Genomic DNA, 18,501 nt, shown 5'->3' on the forward strand with positions numbered 1-18,501 from the left:
TTCAGAGAAGAGACGATGTGACAATGCCACTTGGTTGACATTTGAATCATGAGTCTAAGCCGGAGTGTTTCCCATCCTCCATCCCAGGTGTATGAGGGAGTGTTAGGGTATTTACTCAAGCTTGGAGGAGGGTGTCATTTAGACCCGTTCATTTTGTTGCAGTTCAAAGAATCCCTGCATCTTAGTAATATTACACAGTAAAAGTTTGGTTTCAATCCTCCCACCTGGCCCCTGCAAGCCCACTGGATCATAACTGATGGTCATTCAGACCCTGACCTCTTAAAGCATGCACTTGGAAGTGAGACAAGTACCTTGTCAAGTTTCATTGTACACATGTAACATCTGGGAGGTGAAGATTGTAATTTTACCATACTTAATCCCCACAGAAGGGAAAAGTCGCAATCCTAGCAAATCACCCTTCGTGACTGGCATGGAGAAGGGAACTGAGAGTCTGTTTCCTGAACCTGTGGGACCTGTGACATAAACCTGAGAGGAGAAAGAGGAAGCTGTGGTGGAATTGGCCTGCATTCCTGACGGCTGTGAGCGTGGACACGGCAGCAACAGGAATGTCCATAGTTCTTTCTGTGTATATCTCATTGCCCAGAGTACAGAGCCCTCGGGCCTGACCTTAATACTTGGAGAGCTGCATACATCTCAGTAGAAGACTGTGAGTCTCTTTATCTCTTAAGCAAGTTGCCAGGATATTGTGCAAGTTCCTACAATTCTAACTCCTCCAGCAAAATTCATACACAGAGTAAGCACATTCTTTCTTTAATTATTGGCTTTCCAATCAATGCTGGGGGGCTCCAGAGCCACTCCTGGTATTACTTGGCCAAGTGGACTGGAAAGTACAATGCTGCCCCTTCTGCCCAACAATGCTCAGGAGTCACACCCAGCAGGGTTGTAGGAGCCATGTGGTCCCAGCAATTAAACTAAGAACGAAGCATGCTCTTCCCATTGGAGCTAGCAACCTGGCCCCACCACATTTTTTTGTGACAAGGTGTCTTAGTCAACTGTAAACTAGAAGTGATGATTCTTGCTCCAATTTCCAACTATGCAATATAACTTCGAGAGAGTTGGAGGCTAGAGCTAGGGCTAGAGCCAGCATCCTGTTCCCAGGACAAACATTTGTGATTTATTGATTTGCACAGTGGTTATGGAGCCACCTATTCAAACAGCTGGTGTTTCTCCATCATAGGAGCTCAAACATAAGTAAATTGGATGGATTTGAGGTATTTTTTGACAGTATCTAAGTTGAGAAAAGGACATGGGGTTCCAAGAGAGAATTTTGAGTCACCAATTGACATGGTCATGACTGGGGTGGGGAGAGCTGTTCAGGGTCCAGAGTTCAATTGGACAGCAGTTTTGTGAGAGAACTGAAACTGCTGTAACTCTACAGCAGTGGTAAGGCTTTCAGAGGTTTTTCTGTGGGGCAGAATTTTCATGAAATGTCTTCGCCTTGGCCTCTCAAAACAGCATAAAGGCTATCCAATAATTATCATGTTATTATTAATATATATGAAGATTTACAGAGTCATGAATGCTTTATAAGGCTGGGAAAAATTATCTTATTGAAGGATGCATTTTTATTTATTTTTTAATTCATTTTATAAATGAAGACCATCAATATGAAATTATCTGCAAGGTCAGATGGGTGATAAGTGGAAGATGACAGTCCTGACTGATTCCAGACTTTGGAAAGTTTGAAGAAATTTTTTAGAATTTAAGAAACCAAAGACTCAAACCAAAAAAAGCCCCAAGTGGCAGTAAATTACAAAGAGCAAAGATTCCTGTCTATGTAAGCTCAAATTGGCCAACATTTCCCACTGGGGCATGTTTGTGCACTCTGGGCACCGGCTCAGGACTGCCATTGCCCTCCACAAGGCCGTTTGCTGGGTGTAAAGAGAAGAAGCAGAACTTCTTTCATGTTGGTCTAAACCTACAGAAAACAAAACTATTGGCAGGGCTTCTGTTTTCTGTGCCTTAGGCTGGAGTGTGAAGAAAGAGCTAACCTAGGAAGGCAGAATGAAACTTCTGATCACCTCCCTTTTCTAGGGACACCAACTGTAACTAGAGAGGTCCTACAAGAAACTGACCACAGATCTCAGCTCAAGGATGTTACCAATCAGAAATGTACAAGCTTAACATACACAATAAGTATTTTTGAATCAAGAAAATTATGATTGGAGTGGGGGAATCCTCAAAAGAGAATCTGGATTGTAAAAAAAAAAATCATGTGAACATTTATGGCTATAATAACTCTGCAAATAATAACTTATTGTGATTAATGAGGAGCTGGATATTACAAAACGTAGGAAAAGTGACCTTGAAAAAGGTCTTGTGTGGGAAAAACATCAACTGAAGCATAAGAGAAAAGAGACTCTGCATGAGAGAAAGAAGTATGCGAGACATGTGGGAGCTAGCAACTGGCCTAAAATAAATGCAATTATACTTCTAGAGGAAAAGATTGGGATAGAGAAATATTAGAAAAGATGATGCCTGAGAAAAATATCAACATGAATTTGGGTAACTCAGTGGAACACAATGCAAAGAAAGAAGTTATACATATAACAAGTAAACATTTGAAAACATACACAGGTGTGGAGAGATAGTATAATGGTAAGGTGCCTTGCATGGAATCAACCTGGTCGGACCATATATCTCCTGCCATCCCATAATGGAAGTGCCTGAGCACTTCCAGAAGTGACCCCCTAAACACAGATCCAGGAATAATCCCTGAGTACTACCAGGTATGGACACAAAAGAACAAAAATAAAGATAAAAACATAGTCAAAATTACTCACTGTTAAGATAATGTAATAAAACAGCAATAAGATACCACGATGTAACTACTAGAATAGTTAAAATTTAAAACTCGTCCAACACCAAGTTCTAATGACGGTGCAGAGTGACAAAAACTCTAATTTGTTGATAGTGGGAAGCAAATAGTGCAAACATTACAGAAGACAGTTTGGAATTTTCTTTAAAAATGACAAGACTTGACCTTACCCTGCAATTTGGTAATTATACTCCTAAGCAATTACGGAACTCATTTAAAAATGTATAGTCATACAAACACTTGAATCAAATACCAAATTGAGAAGTCATGTTCAAAATAATAAGAAATGTGGTGGAGTCTTAAGGTGGCCCCACCCCAGCACAGAGCTATGCGTTCTGAAGAAAGCATTCCAGTATCTGACTCCTTCCTCAGGAAAAAAAGAAAAGAATCCACTTCTTTCCTCCTCTGTATTCTCTCAGGAAGTTGCTTGAGGAGTTTATGTCTATCTTTACTGACTCAGAAAGGAAACAGGAACAGATGCAAAGTTTAGACCAAGTTGAGGCTACTGAGGACAGTCATGAATGCCCAAGTACATGGAAATGAGGGGGCCAGGGCAGAGAAGACAAATGACGTGCCAAAGATCTTAAAATGAGGCAGAAATTTGACCCATGTAAAATTAAAACATTCAGAATCAGCTGTGTATACCAAGTAAGGGGGAAACATGCAGAGTCCTGGGAAGAAGCTTGCCCAGAAAAGATGTCAGACTACATAGTGTTTAATGCAAAGCAGATTTGAAAGATTTTCCTTCATGAACCCAGGCCACAAAGTTTGGAAGATATAACTATTATTTCAAAGGCACAGTTCTCAATAAAAGATTATAAGATATTCAAGGAAACAGGAAAACCTGGTGCATCAAACAGGGAAATAAAAATCTCCAGAAACTAACCTAAAAAACACCAATTTCAGACAGTAGAAAAAGACATTTTCATTGACTTATGATTTATTGAGTTTACATCATCTTATAATAATTTAAATTTTAAATATTGAGGGGATATTATGTTACCACAGCACATTCACCACCAAAGTGCCAATAACTCTGCACCACTGTCCATACAACACTTCTCTTTCACACTTGGCTGGTATCTTCCTGCTGTTGTCAGATACAAAGGGTGGATTTTCATGGGAAATTTTCTCTTCCCTTGATTTGGTTCTTTATATACCTCCTGTGAGAGTGTTCATTTGGCATTTTAGGCAAAATTTAAAAACAACTCTCTTAAGTACATTCTCAGAGCTAATGGATAACATGGTAAAATATGGAAGAAAATCAGAAAAATGTTATATATGATCTCAATGAGAATAATGACAAAATGAAAAAAATAAATGCGAAAGTGTACTGAAATGAAAAATTTACTAGGGAGGTTTTATGTCAGACTCAAATAAGCAGAACAAAAAAATAATAAAAATTTGAATACAGATCATTTGAAATCATCAAGTCTGAGGAACAAAACAAAGAATAAGTGAATGAAGAAAAGAAAATAGAACCAGAAGAATTTATAGAGCTTAAGTTAGAACCTACTATGAGACCCAAAATATAATGATGAAAGAGTTAATTTACTAAAAAGGTATAACAATTATAAATTTGTATGCATTGAGCACCATAACTCTTCCTCCTCCCCCCAATAAGAATAAGAGACTTCAATATTCTGCTTCCAACAATGGATAGAACAACCAGGCAGGGAGTGTTTTGAATCTTAATAAAGTCTGGTTGTCTTAAAAGAGACTTTGGTTTGCTTTGTTAGTCTTATCAAAGGGTAGAGTTGAATAAACCCTGAGTACCACCAAGTGTAGCTCCAGATCACATATCGATCCATCTACCTATCTATGTATCTATCTATCTACCTATTTATCTATGTAACTGAGGACTAGGGAGATTGTTCAAAGTTCATAGTGCAGGGTACAGTCCTGGTGAACTCCCATCACCTCTGAAAAAGCCCCACCATCATCAAAAGAAACAATAAGATACGACCAGCAATGCTAATATTTCTAGATTCACAGTCAGCTTACTTTCTCTCATGAGTGCCCCTTCCACTAGTGATCAAAGGGGCACGTGAGTTTATTGACACATCCGTTAAAAAAGTTTGTCTTCCTCATTCACTCTCCATTTCTTGTTTTCTGAACTGAACTGGGTCTGCAGTAACCCGCAGAAGTGAAGACAGAAGCTTCCTATGCTTGGGTTTGAATTAGCTCTGCCTAACACATTCAGCACCTCTGGGCATGCTTCTTTGCCTCATCACCCATCTGTGAGATGGTAACACATTTTTGTCTTCAAGCATCTGAACTTACTCCTCCCGTGGAATTTGCTTTATTTGTCCCGTCACTTGTCTTCATGATTTGTTCTCCTCCAAGGTACCCATTTGATAATCAGATGAATTAATTTAATTAAATCCCAGGCAGTGATGGAGATGGAATCAATTAATTGCTTCTTTTCAAAGAGACTAAGTGCCCCAATTACCCAGGAAATAACAATAATTAAAGTAGTTGTATATCTTGTTTATAGTTTCATTGTCCCTTTTTTTCTCAATATGCACTAAATAAACTAGCATTAAATGTCATTCTTAGACATCAGTAGATGAAACGCTTTTAATTTCCAGAGTATATTGATAGCTCATATCAAGCAACCAAATAGCTTGGTCAATATTTCCTGTGACCTTCTTCTACTTTGTAAACAAGAACCTGACACTTATTCTAAAACTAAGTCTTAGAAACAGGAAGTATAAATAATGTTTCATCAATAGGTTGATTTCTTTTACACAGCTCTTACAAAGTTGGTTACAATGAGCTCAATCTCTATACTCCTGTGGAACAGTCAAATTACATTCTCTCTGTATTTAACATTATAGAGAAAATATGGGCTGGAGCGATAGCACAGCAGATAAGGCATTTGCCTTGCATGCGGCCAACCTGGGTTTGATTCCTCTGTTCCTCTCGGAGAGCCTGGCAAGCTACCGAGAGTATCCCATTCGCATGGCAGAGCCAGCAAGATCCCCATCACATATTCGCTATGCCAAAAACAGTAACAAGTCTCACAATGGAGACGTCACTGGTACCCGCTCAGCAAATTGATGAATGGGAGGACAGTGCTAGAGAGAAAATATAGCAAATAGTTACATGCTTAAATGTTTTAATCAATATATCATTATTGCATGCTAAGCTGGTTATGTTCCCTTATGCTCTCAACTCTGATCCCTGCCCTTTCTGATCAGCTCTATGCCTGAGATCCAGAGGAACACCCCTGACCCCCCTCTGACTTCTCTGGGTCTATCCGTGTACTTGGATGTTCAGAGGCAGCAGTGAGTGGAGGTCGAGCAGGCCCGTCAGGATGTTTCTCCTTTCGATTTCTTCCTCCTTTGACACTTGTCTCTGGACTTAGTTCCATCTTCCCAAGACTACACATCATTTCAAAATATGGATAGGGTTCCAGCATATGGGATTAATCGGAGGAAAACTAAGTGGGACAGGAAAAAGCAGTTCATTTTGGCCAGAAAGTATCATGAATACAGAAGGACACTGAGATATTATATTGAAGGCAGTCAAGATAGTGGTGGAGGGGTTGGGAGTGGCGGGAGAGGGGGGCGGGCTGGCATTCGGGGAAGAAGAATTGGAGTGAGATAAACCTGGTGATAGTTTACAAGGACAGGTTGAGAGCGATAGCACAGACAAGCAGACAAAAAGAATGAATTCTGAGGCTGATACAAAAATGTTGAGAACAGGGTACTGAGACAGGGATGAGGAAGGCTGAAGGAAGACCCTTGGATAAGCTCTATATTTATATAGGGTACAATGAGATAGCTACGGCAAATACCGCCTTTTATACCTTGTAATTATTCAAATGAAACTATGGGTAAGAGATTTTAACTTTACCGGGAGTGAAACTGTCTTTATTTAAAAAAAAAATAATAGTTTTCAACAATATTTGCCATCAGTTCTTGCCGGGTCTGACCAATATGACATCAATGACAGTGTATGGGACTTCTAAGAAAGCTTATTTCTCACACTTCTCACACGCTAGAGCTTTTAGTTGGGCTGTCGTTTTTGCTCTTCTACTACTGCTGCAGCCAAGAGTGCAAACATATTGGTTGAAACTTCAGTGGTGGTATCGGGCCAGGAAGCAAACTTAAGAAGTCTGAGTGGAACAAGAATAAGGAGATACCAATGATTAAACGAGGAAAACATAATGTTCCAGGATTCTAGATATTAGAAACTTCACATAAGAAGTGACATCATAATTTTATTTATATATCTTAGAGTGTTTCTTAAAACTTCTACAGTAGAACTGCATAAAAGGGAACAAAAATTGTTAAGTGTTTTAGGACAGACGCAAAACATCAGTATTTTAGAAATATCATGGACTCATTAAGTATGAAAGTTTTTACTGCAGCTTTATTCTTTCCTCCTTTTTAAAAATTAGTTGAAGATAATTTTAATTAGCACCATTTATTAAAAAAAATTGAAGGGGCCTGGAGTGTACTGCAGAGGGTACAGAGGGTAGGGTATCTGCCTTGCATTTGGCTGAGCCAGGTTTAATTCTGGGCACCCCATATAGTCCCCTGAGCCACACCAGGTATGATCCCAGAGCACAGTGCCATGAGCAAGCCCTTAGTACTGCCAGGCATTGCTCCAAAACAAAAAACAAAAAACAAAAAAACAAAATATAAAAGAATTAGAAGTTCCCTTAATTCACTGGTAGGCCTTGATACTAACAACACCATCTTATTATCCTTCACTTAACCTACAGTCACATTCTGTTCTGTGAACTAGTTGACTTTTCACTGATCAAGACTCTCTGATTTAATAAATTTACAGGCACCAGTGGTCTGACATGCGATCTTCTTTTAGGACTTTTCCCTAGAATCCAGAGGTGATAACATCAGGGATCTAGGAATACACAAGTGGATGAAGCAAGGCAGATTGAGTCTATCAATCAAGCTGACATGAAAGAAATTTTATGAGGAACACCTGGGCCTCTTCCTCCATGACCTCAATATCCCTTAACCACCCCTATGCCTTGCACTGAGTGATGGTGTGGTGTTTTGTTTTATTTTGTCTTTTAGCTGTATGTTCTGCCTTTCTACCATGTTGACACCTCCTGAAATAAAAGCTTTCTCTGTGAAAAGCTCCTTGTTTTCAGTGTTTGTCTTTCTGTGCACTCAGCTTTGTTGGTAGCAGGAAGGTTGGAGTAGAGACATTCATTCTAAACTCTCTGGAATACCTTGCTGGTCTGGGACAAGTTACAAATTACAAGAATAAAACTTTTTATCATAGGCTAATTCATAAAATAAATATTAAATTCATACCACAAGGACTGGGAAAATAATACAGCAATTGGAATGCATGCATTCATGCCTAGCACGTGCCCCATCTGTTAATCCCAGCACCATATGGTCCCCCAAGTTTCTCTAGGTGCAATCCTGGAGGCCACTGAACTCTACCATCAGTGGCAGGGTAATCCCTGGCACCAAAGTGTCCTTCCATCGAACCCCTCACCCAGTTTAGCCAAGAATCACAAGTGGGAGGGCTCCAGAGTGCTCCTGAGCACACAAGATCCCTCAAACACTTTAAGGAGTGATCTCTGAGCACAGAGTTAGGAATAAACCTAATTAGAGCCTGGTATGACCCCCAAATGAATAAATGTTTGAAAGAGTTAACATTTCTACTACATAGTTTTGATGACAAAACAGCAGTGATGTTTGAGTAAAGGACCCAAACACTCCCAATATTAAGTAATGTTCTGTTTCCAGTCATTCTCCAGTGTGCTGGCTTTTCCAGTTCAGGATCAAGAGTGAGTCATGGTCATGACTCTCAATAGTCTGTCCTTTGGCTCAGGATCAAGACAGCCTGTCCCTCCAACACAAGGCATACTTCCACGCACACCAACTCACTCCCATCTGGACAATTGACACTTATGAAGGAACTGAACTTGCACTTCTTTGAAATGTTGGTATAAATTGGAGTCCTGAGAGAAAACCCGTGCAGATACAGGAAAAAGATGTCAACTCCAGCCAGAAAGTGACCTTGTTTTCATTAACTTCATCCTGTTAAGTGACATGATTCAACTATCTATTGTGTTTTGTTTATTTTTTGTTTATTTATCTTTTTTTGTTTGTTTGTTTTTTGGGTCACACCCAGCGATTCACATGGGTTACTCTTGGCTCTGCACTCGAACCTGGGTCAGCCACATCCACGGGAAATGCCCTACCCACTGTACTATAGTTCCAGCCTCCTTTCTTGTGTATTTTATCAAGTGTCTGTTATACAGATAACTTCAAATTTCTCTTTTTGAAACTGTTTCTGTAAAAGATTGCCAAAGGGGGTCAGACCCACCTATCTATTGAAATCTGTTCCCTGCCACTTCTGAAGCATCTCCTGATGAATTCTTAATGGCATTTTTAGAGGGATTGTCCTTCCCATGGATCAGATTGCCCCTCTGCCTTCATACTCCTGCCCTCCTGGATCCCACCTCTCTTTCCTTTACAACAAGGTATTTCCAACACACAGCACAAGGCCAGAATGAAGCAGAACTTTTTCTTAGAAGACTATTTCAGTAGAGTACTATGTTCAAACTTAATATATATAGCACTTCAGTTTGAATAATTTCTTAATATTTAACTTATAATAGATTTGATGGCTCTACCTGCTTTTATTTTTCTTCAAGTTTCTTCTCCCTACTGTTGGATAACATTGGGTTGTCCTTGCTCTTCTTGCAGAAAACTTTAAGTTTATTGAGTTACTCCCACGACAGTGCTCCTGAGGCACACCCAATTCCATCAAGCACTAATAATTCTATATTGCTTTTCTCTTCCATTTATGTCATTTCTATGGTTTATTTAGCAGTGTCCTTTTTGTTATTTTGTTTGTTTTTTGGGTGTTTTTTTTTTTTGCTTTTTGGGTCACACCCAGCGATGCACAAGGGTTACTCCTGGCTCTGCACTAAGGAATTACTCCTGGTGGTGCTTGAGGGACCATATGGGATGCTGGAAATCGAACCCGGGTTGAACACATGCAAGGCAAACACCCTATCTACTGTGCTATCACTCCAACCCCCAAGCAATGTCCTTTTTGTATAGACACAGGAAGACAGTTGATGCTATGCTTTTGTAACATGGGAGTAAATTGACTCCAAATTACTTTTACTCCTGGGCACCGATTATATTGATTTGATTTAAGCCTCAATTTCCCTTAGTTCCTAGCACCCCAAAATCAGGGTCCTGACAAAGGAACTGGACAGACCCAGGGCAAATTGTAAGCAACTCTGGCATTGAAAGGGAACAAACAAAGCACCATAAGTATAATAAATTAAGAGCATGATCATGAAACAAACTCTGTCATGACCCAAAAAGAAGTAACTAAATCAGAAAAGGGGTTAGGAAAGAGTAACTTGATCTGAGGACTGGATTACGGGATATATAGCAAGATGTCACCAGGAAGAGCCAACCTTTAAGTTTAATATAGCTCTTACTGTGTTCATACAAAATGACTAGAAATATTAGTAAGAAGTAAATTTGCTATGATTGGTTAAATGGAAAAAGGAGAAAGAATATACCCTGGATGGAATTTCACCCTTGAGCACATCTCCTAGTAATCTAGAGTGCTGAACCCTCAGATGAGTTTTGTCCTTGAGTTAGTCTCCCAGAACTTCCCCTGAAGGAGTGGCTTTACATCTGCCTGTTTATGACGATGTTCAACCCCATCTATGTGTACCCCACCATTCATGATTTCTATATAACTATGCTGTAAGGGGAAGAGAAAGAGGAGACTAAGGACAAGAGGAGAAAAGGAGGAGGCTAGGGAAAAGGGAAGAGAAGTGACTATGGCGATGATGGAGAAAAGAGAAATTACTATGCCCTGGGAAAGATCGACTACTCTGAGGATGAGAATGAAATAAATGGTCCCTGGTTACCAACCAGCCTGGGGCCCTATTCCTCCATTCCTCCTGTCCTTCATCCATCTGCCGCTGTGGGTCAGCTAGGGGAATGGTTCTCGGCTACCCAAAGCTCTTGTCCTGCATGCTCACACTTTGAAACCCACACCCTACCAAGACTTTAGCTTTCCCTCTGGAGTTTTTCATCCAGTAGGTCATGGATATCTCAAACCCTTTTCTTCTCAGGCTTTCAGTTAGAGGAAGACGTACAACTTGGATTTATCAGTTTTCAAAATTATTTTTGTGGTCAGGAAAGCTTTGCCTTAAAACGGACTTACATTCCACAAATATCTAGCAGCAACATAAAGAAATCGTAACAGGTTTGAAATTAAAGCTCTCCTTGACTTCAGGTCAGATCACATAATGAACATTTTCTTTTTATCTCTAAATAAAGAAATCAGCACATGAGCAATAGCACGGCAGTTCGAGTGCTTTCGTGCACCTGGCCCATCAGTGTTTGATCCCTGGCTTCACATATGGTCCCCCGAGTCCCATTAGGAGGGAATCCCTGAGCACAGAGCCAGGAGTAAGCCCCGAGCTCTCCAGGTATGACCCCAAACTGAAAACAAAACAAAAAATAAACCCTAAGTGAATAAGTGGATAAGATCAGAGAAACATTGTGGCTTATCATCTGATCACAACCAGATCAAAGGGGCTTTATTACTATTGTTTTTCCTAATATAAAATGACAAAGCTTTATGTTATTAATATAAAAAACTATTGCTATTAATAATATACTGATGGAAAATTACCAGATTCTAAAAATAGAAATGCATCCGTGCAATATACTTATTGACAAAAAGGTCAACTTTATACTATCAAAATGCAAACTTAAATGATAATGTTATATACGTTTTATTATTGTGTTCCAAAGATATAAAAAGAATAATAATATTCCTTTTTGGCAGAGATGGAAGGAAATGGCTATTTCCATGCACTGTTGATGGATGCATTTCCTTATATTTTTCAAGTACAAACTCAACCTTGCCAATAGTTTAATTTTAGTCTTTGAGACCTTAAACAGAGAACTTAATTGAGTTCATACAGACTTTTCATCTATAAAACTGACTTACTTATTAAATGATAATTGTTTTAAACTGTTCAGTGGATGAAACTCATGCTGTAATGGAGAACTAATGTAACAATTTAGCATCAAAGAACACACCCTGGTAGGATTCCAGTGAGTTTCAGATTGCGTATCTATAAAATTAGGACAGGTTGTGAAATTTAAATAAGCTAATGAATGTGTGGGCACTGTAGCACTGTTGTCCCATTGTTCATCAATTTGCTCAAGCGGGCACCAGTAACATCTCCAGTGTGAGACTTGTTAATGTTTCTGGCATATCTAATACGCCATGGGAAGCTTGCCAGGCTCTGCCATGCGGGCGGGATATTCTTGCTAGCCTGCCCGGCTCTCTGAGAGGGATGCAGGAATCAAACCTTGGTTGGCTGCATGCAAGGCAAGCGCCCTACCCGCTGTGCTATTGCTCCAGTCCAATGAATGTGGAGGACGGTTTACAAACTGCAGAGAGCTGAAAAAAAATGCAAAGTATTTTTGTTGTTATTATTGAGCATCTGCTGGAACTGGGTCCAGTCAATCTGGTATCAACACCTTTCCCAAGTAAGAGGAAGGCAGTGTAGAGAAGACAGCAAATGAGGAAGGGATGCGAAGGACAGTGGCCAGGCTAGTGCTCTTCATAATCCATGCCGGAAACTGTACTGCTTCACAGAAGCCTACAGAACCAGTCCTCCTGCTTTCTTTTATAATTTCTGTGCCCAAAGGCAAAGATTTCTCAGGATATTTGAGACTGTGACTCATGTCTGAGGGTTAGAGCATCTTCGGGAAGTACACAGTTGTGAAATGTTTAACTGTTTTCTGCTTCTAAAAATCGTAACAGGAGATTGTCCTAGGCCTCGTGCTGTAATTGTATCTGGGATGATCCTTCACAGCCTTTTACTTTTCCTGTGTCTCCTTTGTTATGCAGATAAACTATCCTCATAAACTATCCTTAGAGCTTTCCAGGTCTCAGTCCAAGGCTGCCTAAATTTCTTGGCTTTTGGTGCCTCTTTTTCCTTGCCTTTTGGTCTTAAGAGATAGACCTCACTTAGAACTCTGGTGCTTTTTCACATCATCTGAAGCTTCTCTGTAGACACGTCTCAACCAGTTAAACACATAAAGAGGAAAATAGTAGCATTGTTAGATTCTTAGAGCAAGCAAAGTCCAACTCCTTCATATTTTGTCAAGCAGATATTTTTCCAAAAAAGGAATTAATCATACTCTTAACCTTAATCGTAATCATATGCTTAATTTGGAAAATATTAGTGAAATAGTACTAACTTCTGAAAGAAAAATATGCATAGTAGTTTCCAAATAGACTTTTTAGAATTTTTCCATCGATTTAAAAAAAGCAGGTAGTAATAAAAAAGAAAATTTAATTTATATACATAATGATACAAACATAAATGTATGTCATATATTTATATAATACATATTAAATGTATAAAGATTATATGCTAATTTATGTATTATATGTATATCGACAAGTACATATATGTATCTTTATTTGTATTGTAGACATATATTTCTAATCTAGATATTTTGTTTTTTTTTTAATTTTTTTACAAAGTATAGGAAACTATGCCTCTCTACTAATTAGTATCCTGATAGCTTAATCTATTATAAAATCAATGTTTAAAGTGAAAATAAATAGTAACAATATTGTTTGTGGAGGTTATTGCTATTTTGTTTTATTTTAACCCTTATTTAAAAATGCACAATATTTAGTAGAATGTGCCAGATAATACAGTAGGGCTTTTTGTTAGGAGTCAACTCTCTTTACCTAATATTTTGATCAGACATTCTTGAAGACTTGCTGAATTAATTCAATTACTCACTCAGAAGATTTACGAACCACTTTCTTTTTCTTTCATAGAATGTCTTTTGTTATCCCTTAGTGTCAGTTTTAATTTATTACTTCACTTTTTCATAAGAACATGAGTGCCTCAAAGACAAATACCTCATAATAACTTGCTTCTCCTACAAGTTTTATCACTGAGTCTCAGTCACTTTTTATTTAAAGTCTCATTTCTTATTTAGTTAAAATGACCACACACATACTAGAAGAATGAATCAGGCAAAAATATGGCGAGATACTAATTTTTACAAAAACCATATATATAAATGTCTAAGATGGTTTGGGCTGCATGCAAAAAAAAAAAACACCTAAAATTTGTTTGATTTTTTAAAAAAATTATCTCAATATTAGGATGCCTGGAAGTATCTGACTTGACCTTTGCCACCCAGCCCAGCACTATCTCCAGGAGCCTGATTCTCTGCCTGTACACCACCCTGTGGGCTACAAAAGGCTAGCTATCACTATCGCTATCTTATTGTTACACAATGATATCTAAAGATCTGAATACAAGCAGCAAACCCTTCCCCCCCTCTTTGTTTCTTCCTTTCAGTTTCTGGGCTTGACACAGCAGTGCTCAAGGGCTATTCCTGGTTCTGTGTGCAGGGGTCACTTCTGAATCACACATTCACTATACGTGATGCCTGGGATCAAACTTGGTTTGACTGCATACAAACACTCACCTTAACTCCTAAACTTGGTTTGACTGCATATAAACACTCACCTTAACTCCTAAACTGTCTTTCTAATTCCATTTCTGTTCCCTTTTTAAGAGAGAAATTAGATCTAATCTCACAGCAGAGTTCTTCTTGCATTTCATTAGGTAGAATTGGGTCACAGAATTTCTATTTCTGGTCATGACATAATGACAGAAACTCAATTATGCTCCACATTTGCCAACTAGAAAACTGTTCAGGTAGGTAAAACAACCATTTTCAGACATTGACAAGAAACAGAATAAAACTGGGAGCTATAAGAGGAGGGAAATGGAGTTTCTTCAGTGAGTGGAAATTTCATTTAATACATTGGAAAACCAGAGAAAATCTGTATGATCACCTCAATAGATTTATCTAAATCTATTTATGACTAATATTAGTTAATATTTAACTAATAAAAATCTCTCAACTAACTAGGAATAGAGAACTTTCTCAACTTGAAAAGTTTACTGTATAAAACCTAGATAGTTAACAAAATACTTGCTGCTGAAGGCTGGATGGTTTCCCTATTTAGTTGAGATGAGAGCAAAGACATCTACTTTCCCTAATTGTTTCAACATAGTAGCAGAGACTCTGGCTGGAACAATAAGACAAGAAAAAGAGGTTTTTTTTTTTCTGCTTTTTTTGGGTCATACCTGGCCATGCACAGGGGTTACTCCTGGCTCTGCACTCAGAAATTACCCCGGCAGTGCTCAGGAAACCATATGGGATGCTGGAAATCGAACCCAGACCAGCCGAGTGCAAGGCAAATGCCCAACCTGCTGTGCTATCGCTCCAGCCCAAGAAGAGAATTTTTCATGAAAACAAACAAAAAAGTAGAACTTTATTTAGGTAGCATCATTACTTACACAGAAAAACCTATTAAATTCATAACAATATATAGGAATTCATAAGTTTGAGTTTGTTAAAGTCACGAGATACCAAATCACCATACAAAAGAATCAGCTATATTTCTAAATTTAGCAATAAACAGTAACGTCTCCATTGGAGACTTTGTTGTTACTGTGTTTGGCATATCGAATACGTCACGGGGAGCTTGCCAGGCTCTGCCATGCGGGCGAGATACTCTCGGTAGCTTGCCGGGCTCTCCGAGAGGGGCGGAGGAATCGAACTCGGGTTGGCCACGTTGGCTGCATGCAAGGCAAACGCCCTACTGCTGTGCTATTGCTCCAGCCCAGCAATAAACAGAAGGTAATTTTAAAAAAGAATGCGATTGAAAAATCATGTCATGGAGATAAATTGGACAAGAAATTATATGTACAAAGACTTTATATAAGTAAGAAGATATAGAGTGCTTTGGGGTTGTTACTTGTCTTGATGCTGATATTCTTCAAAGGTCTATAGATTCATGCATTCCGATTAAAATTCTATGTGTGTGTTTGTGTGTGTATGTTAGAGAGAGCAGGAGAGAGGAAACTGGAGAGAGGGAATAGGAGAGATATAATTAATCAATATTTTCTAAAATATAAGAAATGCAAAGGACTAAAAATACTCAGAAAATTGAAAATATGGAACAGTATATCTGATTACAATATTTAATATAAAGCTTTAACTATTTAGACAGTGTGGTATCTGCATGAGATGGAAATAAGGGAGCAGGAGAGATGGTAGAGGGGTAAGGCACATATCTTGCACACAAGTGACCACCACTTCAATCCCTGGAGGCCTCATGCTCCTGAAAACATCATCCACTTGGTGCAGCCTTGGAAGCCCCTGAACATTGCCAGTGTGGTCTGGGTAATCCCCAGCACCAGAGGGCCCAAGAAGCACTGCATTAGATACTTGTGTTAAACCACCAGCCAGAATGACTGAAAATGACAGAGATTCCAGGCTTTGTCAGCACCCTTTGGGTGCCCCCCCAAAAGATTGGAGATAGGAACCAATGAAAGAAGACAAAAATTGATAAACATGTATGTATAACTTATGCACACACATCCAATTTATTTTTAAATGTTTCCAAAGGTAATCCTTTGAAGAAATAATATGCTATTCAGCAAACAGAACTAGAGCATTATATACTGAAAGAATATATACATATACATATATATATATATCCTACCTTTCACAAAACACCCAAGGTGTAATTTGAAATGGCTCATAAATCCAAATACAGATAGATTATATAGAGCTCTTGAAGAGAAATATAGGAAAAGTTTTATAATCTTGAATTGTGAATATTTTACATAGGAAACAAAAGTACAACCTATAAAAGAAAACTTGACAATCTGAAATTTATCATAAGTTACATTAAAGATGAAACTATTATGCATCATGCTTAAAACAACAGAGAATCAAATGTATTATACACATGTATGAAAGAACTTTAGCTAGGGGGAGTGGGGCCCGGATGTGTTTGGGGAGGTTAACCTAAGAAACCTTGGGAATGAATGCAGTTTATAAGACTACAGGCAAAAAGAACTTCATACACACTCTAGTTGATCAAGTTATTAATGATTGAAGAAGTTAACAATTCTGGTAGTAGGACTAAGAGTTAGTACGGTCAGCTGTGGTGCTAGTTTTGTGCAGAGCTGTCTTGGGTTCATTTCCCAGCATCACACATGGTGCCCCAGTACCAACAGGAGTGGTCTCTGAGTACAGAGCCAGGAGCAAACCCCAAGCACTTCAGGAGTGACCTCAAAACTAGCAACAAAACGTCTGATACTGTTGATAGATATTTGCATTTATACTGAAATTGAGCAATAAGCAAATGAGTAGAAAAAGGTGGGAGCCAAGTTTCTAATTGTTCACATTTGAACTTACAAATAATCGAATGGGGTGGAGGGTAGATCCAGAGTAATCCAGGCAATATAGATTGTTGGAATTTAGACACTAGAAAAACTCATTTTGGAACTTGATAAATACAAAGAATATATCATGGTTACACCAAAAGTATTTGTAGATGCAGGTATTTGTATCTATAGTGATGACTATATCTATAGATATATATGTTGGCTAACCTACAGTCCTGAAGTAGTAAGTCCTGAAGATGGCAGGGTGTGACCATACCCCAGCCCCACTCCCCCAAATGCCATGGTCAGCAAAACCAAGGAAAGAGTAATGATCACAGCTCACAGAAACTTTAGTTAATAATTAATGATGAGAGTTAATTAGCTACAACAAATACACTGTACTAATATAAGACATTAATGATAGGTGAAATGATGGGGCAGAGAGAGTGTCACATGGGACCACTGTATATATGCTTACTTATTCTTTAAAGCCAAAAATGTTCTAAGATTAAATTATTAATATTTTTTAAATAAAAGATTACTGTTAGTGGCTGGAGAGATAGGACAGCGGGTAGGCATTTGCCTTGCATGTGGTTGACCTGGGTTCAATCCTCTGCACCCCATACAGTTCCCTAAACCTCCCCAAGAGTGACTCCTGAATGAAGAGGCAGGAGTAAATGCTAAGCACTCCTGGGTGTAACCCCCAAACGAACAAGCAAACAAAAGATTACTATGAAGAGCATGAAAGGGGGGTAGTGATGTTAGTGATATGGCTCAATGATTGAGCACATACATCATATGTGTAAGAACCAGGGTTCAGTCTCTGGTAACACACACACACACACACACACACACACACACACACACACACACACGGAGAAAGAGAGAGAGAGAGAGAGAGAGAGAGAGAAGCAAAACAAGAATACTAAAACTACTCAGCTGTCCCTCCCTCCATCCCCAGAAAGGAAGGAAGGAGAAATAAAATAAGAAAAGACACTACTTACAGAAAATATTTAAAAATATATCTTGCAGGAGAATCTGGAAAAAACCTGAGTGCCCGAGAACAGATGACTGGTTAAAGAAACTGGTACATTTACACAATGAAGTACTATGTAGCTCTTAGAAAGGACAAAGTCATGAAATTTACATACAAGTGGTACTACATGGAAAGTATCAGGTTAAGCAAAATGACTCAGAAAGAAAGGGATAGACATAGAAAGATTGCATTCATCTGGGGAACATAAAGTAACAAAATAGGAGACTAACAGCCAAGAATGGCTGAGATTAGTACCAGGAATTTTACTCCATGGCTTGGAGGCCAACCACACATGCTAGGGGAAAAGGGAGCTCATATAGAGAAGGGAACACCAAATAAAGGTGTTGGGAG

This window comes from Sorex fumeus, unplaced genomic scaffold (assembly GCF_029834395.1).
Source record: "Sorex fumeus unplaced genomic scaffold, SorFum_2.1 ptg000128l, whole genome shotgun sequence".
In the NCBI taxonomy this organism is placed as follows: Eukaryota; Metazoa; Chordata; class Mammalia; order Eulipotyphla; family Soricidae; genus Sorex; species Sorex fumeus.